Source organism: Syngnathus acus, chromosome 2 (genome assembly GCF_901709675.1).
Source record: "Syngnathus acus chromosome 2, fSynAcu1.2, whole genome shotgun sequence".
Classification (NCBI taxonomy): Eukaryota; Metazoa; Chordata; class Actinopteri; order Syngnathiformes; family Syngnathidae; genus Syngnathus; species Syngnathus acus.
Window position 1 is genome coordinate 8773337 of NC_051088.1, and position 9058 is coordinate 8782394.

A 9058-nucleotide genomic window follows, 5' to 3' on the forward strand; every position below is an offset into this window, starting at 1 on the left:
ATTCTGACATTGATCTTTTTTTTAATCAAACTCTTTCACGGACAAAGAATCAGGGTCAGTATCGGGGCTTAAGGTTTTTCCAGTGCACTACAGCAGATCGCTCATAACTTTATCTTAAACCTTGTTCGATGTGGCTGGCGATTGCCCTGGGGGAGATATGTGGCCTTTTCCTCTTTTGCTTTGATCCTGAAAAAAATCATTACTGAACTTTACTTACAGCAAACTGCATCAAGTATGACGCTCCTGAAATTTAGATCCACATCATGCAATGAGTTGCGCATAAACATTTTCTAATTTCAAGGGAATGTAATCGACTAACATCTAGTGATCAATTGCTCAATCATGGGAGTGTTTTTTACTACACTTTAATGCAAACAAATTGTATCCAATTATTTGATTAGGTAATCGGTGGAATAATTGATGGACTAATAGAGTCCAAAAGTATTCGATAGTGACAGCCCTACTCGAGTCACTTCTTTCTTTGATTCTTGTTTACTACAGTTCTTCAAGTTTTTAAAGAGTGGACAATGAAAGCGCTCGTTCCGAAAGTTGGACTTAGAAACAGTAACTGAAGCGAGCAGGGGTTAGCAAAATGCCAACCGGGAATTAAAACCAAGCCACTCTCCGACGCTAGGGACATTGAGGGCAACACACGTATGAAAATGTTGCTGTAACTTCCCAAGCACTGAGTCCCTCACAATTTCTACTGCCACTGCTAAGTAAGGCAGTGAGGCCCCCTGTCAAAATAGGTAAGAGCTCTGTCTTCCTTGTCTCCCATCAGCTCCAGGAAAATGCCAGGTTGTGTTTTCAGCCTGAGTGGATGGGAGGTGCATGTCGCAGCCATCAGTGTCAGCACAGTACAGTACCTGAAGCAGGCCCAGTCAAACCGTTGACAGGTTGGAGCGGGAATAGGATGAATAAAGCAGCACTCGAGTCCACCGGCCAACCGCTCTGACGGTCAAATGCACATCATTTACCTCAGTATCATTTTGCAGCGTGATAATTTAACATTTCATCAAATATTTTGGGAGCTCTGCCCACTCTACTGCTCACATTGAGTCAATGTGAGTCTGACCCAAGCTGCTGTGCCTATTATTGTATTCCCCAAGCATTTTCTGATTTACTATGCTTGTGATGTTCTAAAAGGTGAGTTATTGTCCAGATCTGCTTGAATTTCGGCAGGTTTGTCAGAAAGCTAGCAAAAATAAATAGGTATGCAATTTTGAAAACGTGACGATTGCAAAAGCAACAAAAGTACAGAAATAAAACTACCAGTATATTGTTTTATTTATTTGTCGGTGTTGTTGCACCAATCACATTTTTATTTTATTTTCACGCATATGTATATTTTTTTTATTCTTTTTTAACATCGTTAAATAATGACTGCTACTTTAAATCGGGGATGGGCATTATAATGGATTAATATATCATTCAGAAATTGGTTAAAGGTGTGGAATTTATTGTGATTAATCATATCTTTAAATAATTAATGCAATTATTGGCAATAAAGAAATGTATTGAATTATATTTGCAGTACTAAATAATCACAGCATCATTTGCTTCCGAGTTATTTTAGTTAAAGTTCGACTTCATTTCTGTGAAATTTTTTATTCCTACTTCCTTCTATTTAGCTTACTTTTCCCCCTCAGAAGTCCTGCGCCGGAAACAATCATAAAAGCGTAGTGATGCAGCCCATAAGCCAGAAGGAACGGAATCCCACCGCTCAACACTGAGATGTAATCCTCTTCGCAAAGCCAGCTTTCTCTTTCTGGAACAATGCCTTCATTTTGTACCAGAGTGATGTTCAACCTTGTGCAGGAAACCAGAAGCAGGGAAGGGCAAAAAAAATAGCCAGCAAAAGAAAGCACAAGACATTGGCAAATCTCATGTCGCTTTGTCCTTTGCTTTTTCTGTTTTGTATTGTTTTTTTCTTTGTATTGTCACAGAAATGTGCCAGCAAAACAGGGGAAACTTGTACTGTGCTTCAACAGTCCACCAAACTCCAAACAAACCACCACCTCTCTATCAGACATTCAACAGAACATATCAATGGTCATCTTTGGTGAGAAATGACGTGAACCATTACAAGATCGCCTCTTCAACATGAGCAGCACAGCACTTTTTTTTCTGACCTTTCTTGTGTTGAATGCATGACGAATCTCCATGTGTTCCTTCCAGTCAACTTTGGTTTAAATGTCACCTGGTGAATCAGCAGTGATCCAAAAGGCAGCCGGCCTGTTTCCTGTGGCTAAAAACTTTTTCCCTCCTTCCACCTGTTGTGACATCATCAATTAGGGGCGGAGATTTTGAGTGGCCTTAAGTGGCCTTAAAGCTGAAATTCTTTTTATTTTTTCATGATGAATATATGTGGGCTATTGAATCAGAGATTTAAAATAAATCCAGAAAATTACATGGCGGATAATTGGTTCTAAGACCACCAGCGATATGTGAAAATCCGCAAAGTAGTCACCCTCTCATTTTTAACATACATACATTTTTTGTGTATCTATAAATGTATATTAAACCATATAAGTGCATATGTTATCATTAGAACATTAAATAATAATTTCAAACATGTAAATACAATATTGATAGTATAAATGACATACAGGAAATAAATAATAATTTCAAACATGTAAATACTATATTGATAGTATAAATGACATACAGGAAATAATGTATAAATAATACAAATATAAATATGATACGCGTGTGTGTGTGTGTCTGTAACATATGTAGATGTAGCTAAAGTATAAATATGTTTTTAGAATGACATTATCACAAAAATGTGTTGCACCGTAGAGTTGCTCTCCTGCATAACCCTCTTTCTTCAGTTTGTCTGCCAGTTGCCATTTTGTTCCCTCTCCACCTGTTGTCACGGACACTGATAAGTAGAGATTGTGTAATATACACACACAAAAAAACACACACACACACACATTCACGTACACACAGGTTGAGTGATTCACAGTTATGCCCTCCATGTCTCTACCTGCCAATCAAGGCTCCATTAGTAGTTACGTGCCTAGGGGGCTGAGGGTCCTTTTTAATAGCCGGATGGGAGTTGACAGCAGTCTTCCATACAACCATCCATGTGTGTATCGTGTTGTATACACGTACACACTTAAGTGGTTGGTGTGTTTTTGTCACATTGGGAATCAGTGTGCTGCAGCAATGCTGTTGTTTTGAATGCACATTTGCTCCGCAAAGTGTGACCATGTAAGAAGTGAAAGTGAGTGCAAGGCTGCCCTCTTTTGTCCTCCACAAAAACCTGGCATGCTTGTGAGCTGAAATGCAGTCAAAATTTCTCTAACTTCAATCCATATTGCTACATTCACACTTACACACAGTCAACCTATTTGTGGCAGTTTGAAGGATGTTGAGACAGAAATTGCCTATAGTTTAAACGAGATAATTTACCGCAAACTATGATCGTAAAACACTTAAGTATAATTTCAAAGACATTTCATAGCATTATAAAAAAAAAGAAGACGAAATAAAGGCTTGTGCAGTGACATTGATTGTCAATTTTGTTAGCCATTCTTTTCTGTTTTTCACTCAGGAATACAGAAGACACTCATTTTTCCAAATACAGCAAGTTCTTGACTTGTGAGTTTGATTTGTTCTGTGACCAAGTCAATTCAAATATATTGTACATCAAATCAATACTTCCTATAGAAATTAATTCAAACGCCAATAATCTGTTACACCCTACTCCAGAACAAGCCAAGTCACAACAACTATAGCATTGTATGTGTGCTTATAAGGAGCAGTTTGCTTTGGCAGTATATTGTGGCATTTTAAGGTGACAGAAAAAGCACAAAAAATATCTGGATAGGTGCAAAATCTATGGTGGCCAGTTTGAAAAAAAGGTGAATGTTGTACCATATTTTCTGCACTATAAGGCGTACTTAAAAGCCTTTAATTTACTCAAGAAAACAACAGTGTGCCTTATAATCTGGAGCACTTTATATATGGCTCAATTGGTGAATTGGTTGATCCATACTTGTTGTACACAGCACTCTAGCAAAATGTTTCAGTACAACTGGTAGAATACGCTTGGAGCATTACGGCTACCGTGGTCAGGGGCGTCCCCAAAGTACTAACAGTGGTAAACACATGACAAGGGGGAGCCGGGCATATTGGATGCCATACTCGTCCAACTGTTCGATATTGTGAATATTAACGTTTGAACAACGTTCAGTTATTGTGAAAGCACTAACTTTTAAACGCAAGTTGAACAATTTTGAGAGTTATTATATTCTAGATGTATTGCCTAAATGCGTATTATGAATGCACTAACGTGTGATTTAAACTTAAATTTAATAGACTCCAGTTATTGTATTGTATATCATATTGTATTAATGAAGTTAGACTGAATGACCTATTTGATTGTTTTGTTGCCATTCTATTTAGCACTACTTCATCTATTGGATAAATAACGCAACCCCAGTCAAACGTTTGACTGTAGTAGTTTCTACTCTATGCGCTTTATATTACGGTGCGCCCTATATATGAAAATATTCCTAAAATAGGCCATTCAATGAAGGTGCGCCTTATAGTGCGGAAAATACGGTACTACAAATTGGTGGAGTTTCATAATAAAGCCAGGCGCACACAAGAGCAACTTGACAGAACCGGATAATCGCAAACCAATTTCAGTTGCCGACTGACCCTTGCAGACCTACCAAATCATTGCAACAAAAAAATGAGACCCCGGGGAGTCTAGCATAGTTTTGAAGTGCCACCATTATTTGATTGAATCGCAAAAAACTATGGCACAATTGTGAAGGAAAAGTGGATTGTCGTGGCAGCTCAAGCTTGTATGTTTGTTTGTCAGTGGAGATTACAAAGACAGAAAAGAGCAACTCATGAAAATCTGTTGCATTTGCGTGACGCTCAGTTAACGGTTGGCCTCACACTCTGACATACTCAAACACAAAAGTATGTTGTGTTTTGTTGTTATTGCAACTGTTTTTTTATGTGTCACAACGTAAGTCATTCATCTCTTTTTGCGCAGCGCATTCATTTACCGTTAGTCATTTTAACCGTTGTATGGGAGAATGTTAAAACGATGCATGAAACACTTAAAATGGTGATCCAGGAACGTACTCCAAAGTCCAGCTGGAATCGATTATGTTCGACCTAACGTGCCACGTTATGATAATTATCATTATCACATTATTGTTTATCTGTCCATGTATGTTTATAGCAGTCACACAATTTGCAGCTGCTTCGAAGCAGATAATACAAATAGTAAGAGAATATAGTATACTTTTTAAAATGTGCACACTTGCTGATTTGCATGCAGCCTCTGCAAAGTGGGAGGATGACATACACGAGGGTTCTTCCTTTTGGTGTCAAGTGCCTGTGCGTCAATCCCTGGACCAGAGGGGAAAGCAAACTAGGATTTGTGCCATGCATCATTAAGGTGAGTTTGGCGTCAAACCTGTGGATGGAGCCATATAAAAAATGCAGTGTTGCTATGGTTGGGTAAATAATGATGTCCACGGGGCAGTTTCAGCCTCAGACTGGCTGCTCGAAAATAATTTGATGTTTTGCCCCTGGCTCATTGTAAATAATGCATTTTTACTTGCAGGCGAGCAGTGGCTATATTCTACTAATCCTCAAATAATTTGACCTGGTTGACTTGTTGGAATGCTAAATGTATAAAATATGTGATTTTACATCTTGCACATGACACGCTAAAGTTGATTCATTTAGTTATGTTACTAGTTATTTCATGGATCCGTTTTCTCTTTCTATAGACGTAAAATGCACATTGGCCCATCCATTCAAAGAAAACACAGTACAATAAAATTGGATTTAAAAAAGGGGCATTTTTACTGGGGTGTAATAAATACTCTCAATGTGTTGTGTTGCAATAGCATTGCAGAGGTGATTTGTCACTGTACTTCAAAACATACTTTGTAATCTTCAGCATCAAACAAACCGCCGTGCATGCTCACCAGCACAAAAATTAAAGCTGATGTTGCAATCATTACAGCATTAAAGTGCAAGCATCATTATATTCCACAGTGCCCCAACTGGACTCCAGGAAGGTGCGATTCTATTTCTATACATTCACTTTATATTGCACATGTCTTCATTAGTGTCGTGGGATGACAGCAGATCACAAGGCACACTCACAGCCATGGACAATTTGGGATCTTCAAAGGAGAAATTCGACACAAGCACGGGAAGGATATGCTAACAACACAGGAAGCCCCTGAGTGGAGTTTCAAACCCCAGACCTTCCAACTGTGACACAGATGTCCTAACATTTAGATACGATGGATGCATCATATCTAAAAGTGCAGAACATACCTTCTGTTCACCTGATATCATATTTCTTAGTCGACATGTCCAAAAAAAAGCGAATTGTAGCCACAGAGAAAAAAAAAATTGGCACCGCTTGACAGCTCACATTGGTCAACACTATGCTGACCAGACGTCAGACCTCATAGGCTCCTTTTAGCATTATGGCTGTGTTTGGAAAGGGCAAACTGATGGGCAAACTGCATCAGTAAATCAGCCAATGTACCCTGTATGCCTACGAGTGGATGGATTTGACCCTGAGCAAATCAGAGCTGCATCGATCCACTCTGGGGTGGGTACCAAGCTAAAGGAGACACGTCGCTGGAATGGTTAGTTGGCTTGAAGCGGAATGCCCCTATCTCCAAAAGCATCATCCCAAAACTGTTTGTTAGGCCATTAAAGGCTCTGTATCGGGCAAATTTAAGCTAACCATAGTTATAGTTTATTGCTATTATGGATTACATAAGTGTATATTATATGATCTTTTGCACAATGGTGATTTAATTTCTTATGCAATGAGTTATTTTGGTAGCTATTTTTCAAACCCAGCAGTAAGACGCCGAGTTCACCAAAACCCTGCCACCACAGTGCTCACACGTTCGTCCCGTAGACTCAAGATAATTGTCGAAGAGAGCCGACAGCCCCTCGGAGCTCGTAAATATCTTCAACATAAAACCCATGCCGTGTGTTTCCGAACACAGTCCTGTGAATACATGACGGGGGCAATGTCAGGACACCTTTAGCAGAGTGCTGCTCACAAGGAGACAGTGCACGCTGGGTTACTCTCTCACGAGTCAAGGATGTGGCCATGCCCACAAGAGCCAGACACATGATGACGGTCATTTCAAAAGAGCTGTTGACGTAAAGCATTTGTAAGCTTCGACAGCAGGCGTCAGACATGAATGGTGTCGCCTTGAAAAATATGAAATCTCCAGTAGTATCATAAAATATCAAAATGAAAAGGAGGAACTTCTGAGGCATATCTGCCGGACGGCCAGACAGAGACAGCAGCACTTCATTTAGTGCAATTGTGCTCAACAGTTTATTTACCCTTTATTTAGTAAGATGTGCACTGTATATTATGCTTAAAAAAAAAAAGAGTGATTGGGCAAAACACAGTTATCGTATTTTTTGTTTTCAAATGAAACTTCAAGGTTTTATGATATAGCAGGATTTTTCAACAAAGCAATAAAGAATATAGTACGTCCACGTTTGGTAAACAGTCCTATTTTTAAAGATTTAAAAATATTTCATAAAGTCTGCCAGGGCATATCAACTTTTAAGCAAAAGTGTACAGTTGATGCTGTTCGCGAAGTATAGGAAACAGGCTGGCCCGTGAGTAATGATTATCCACGAATAATTGATGACAATGGAAATGCATAAAAAAAAAATAAGAACATAAAAACATACTCCAAATTCTTTCCAGAAACACTCAAAAGCCGCCTCTACGCATTTTCCATGAAAAGGAGTTTGGCTCTAAAAAAGATCACCAAAAGAAGAAATATTCACCAACTTAGTGGCCAGCGCGTTCTTTTGAAGGTTTTACAAAGATAATAGCATCATCCAAGCAGGCATAAATCACTGCAGTATCGAATTGATGAGCATGTTTTGCTAGTCTGATCATTTGGTTTTAGAATTTTGATTAATGTTTTGAACACTGATATGTTGATGAATGAAACAAACCCAAATGTATTCAAACAATACAAAACTCCCAGAGCATGACATCTTTGCTATTACGTTATTGTATAAAGAACAAATGAACTCACCTGCTTGAATCTGAAATGTTTCGTGAACTTAAACAGTAGATGCTCATAAAATATCCCCAAACATCCACTATGTTATTATATATTATTAAATCCAATTCTGCTTCATCATCGACAATATGTGGACGTGGAAAATTTATGTCCCACCCCAGTTTGCACGCACAGCAGCACAATTTCAACTTGACAGAGTCTTCACAATAAGAACGTATTACCCTGAAGAAAGAGTAATGACAATAGACAGATAAAGGGAAGCCGTGGCATTATAATGCATTAGGCCACTGAGTACCAGAACAAGCATTACAGAAAGAAGAGTGGATGGTGAAAGGAGGGATGAGAAGGGAGGGGGGAAAAATGACAGCAAGGTCCAGCGAAAAGAGCCAGTGGTGATAAAACGCAGCACTAATCCGGCCTACGACAAAAAGATTAAACTGTTCTCTTGCTGCACAACGGTGGGGGTTAAGCAGGCTGTCCATTCCCTAAAACACCTTTCTTTTTCTCATCCCATCTAATGGCATTAGAGAGGTGGAAGTCTTCAATAAGGGTTACAGAATGGAATGTGTGTGGCTTCCACAGAGAGCGCACACACACACACAAGCATGACTGGCTGCGGAGCAGTAGTGCAGAGGATCAGGATGCTAATAGAGGTCCAGATTTCTGAGAAGACGGAAGAAGGGGAGAGTTGCCTTACTGCTGAAAGCTATGGTTTGGTTTTTATTGACTACATAAATACACATTTCCCGCCTATGGGTTCTCTTGCAGGGCAGTACGTTGGACTAGTGGTCAGGTGTCTGCCTTACAGTTGTGAGTTTCACTCTCAGCTCTGGCCTTACTGTTTGGAATTTGCATGTTCCCCTCATGATACATTTTCACTTCTCCAGCTAAAACTCAATTATTTTTCTCGCGTTCTAATTTGTAGGATATATTTCATATGTGATATTGAACTGAAAGCTTCATCTCATTGTCCTGCTTCAACTTTT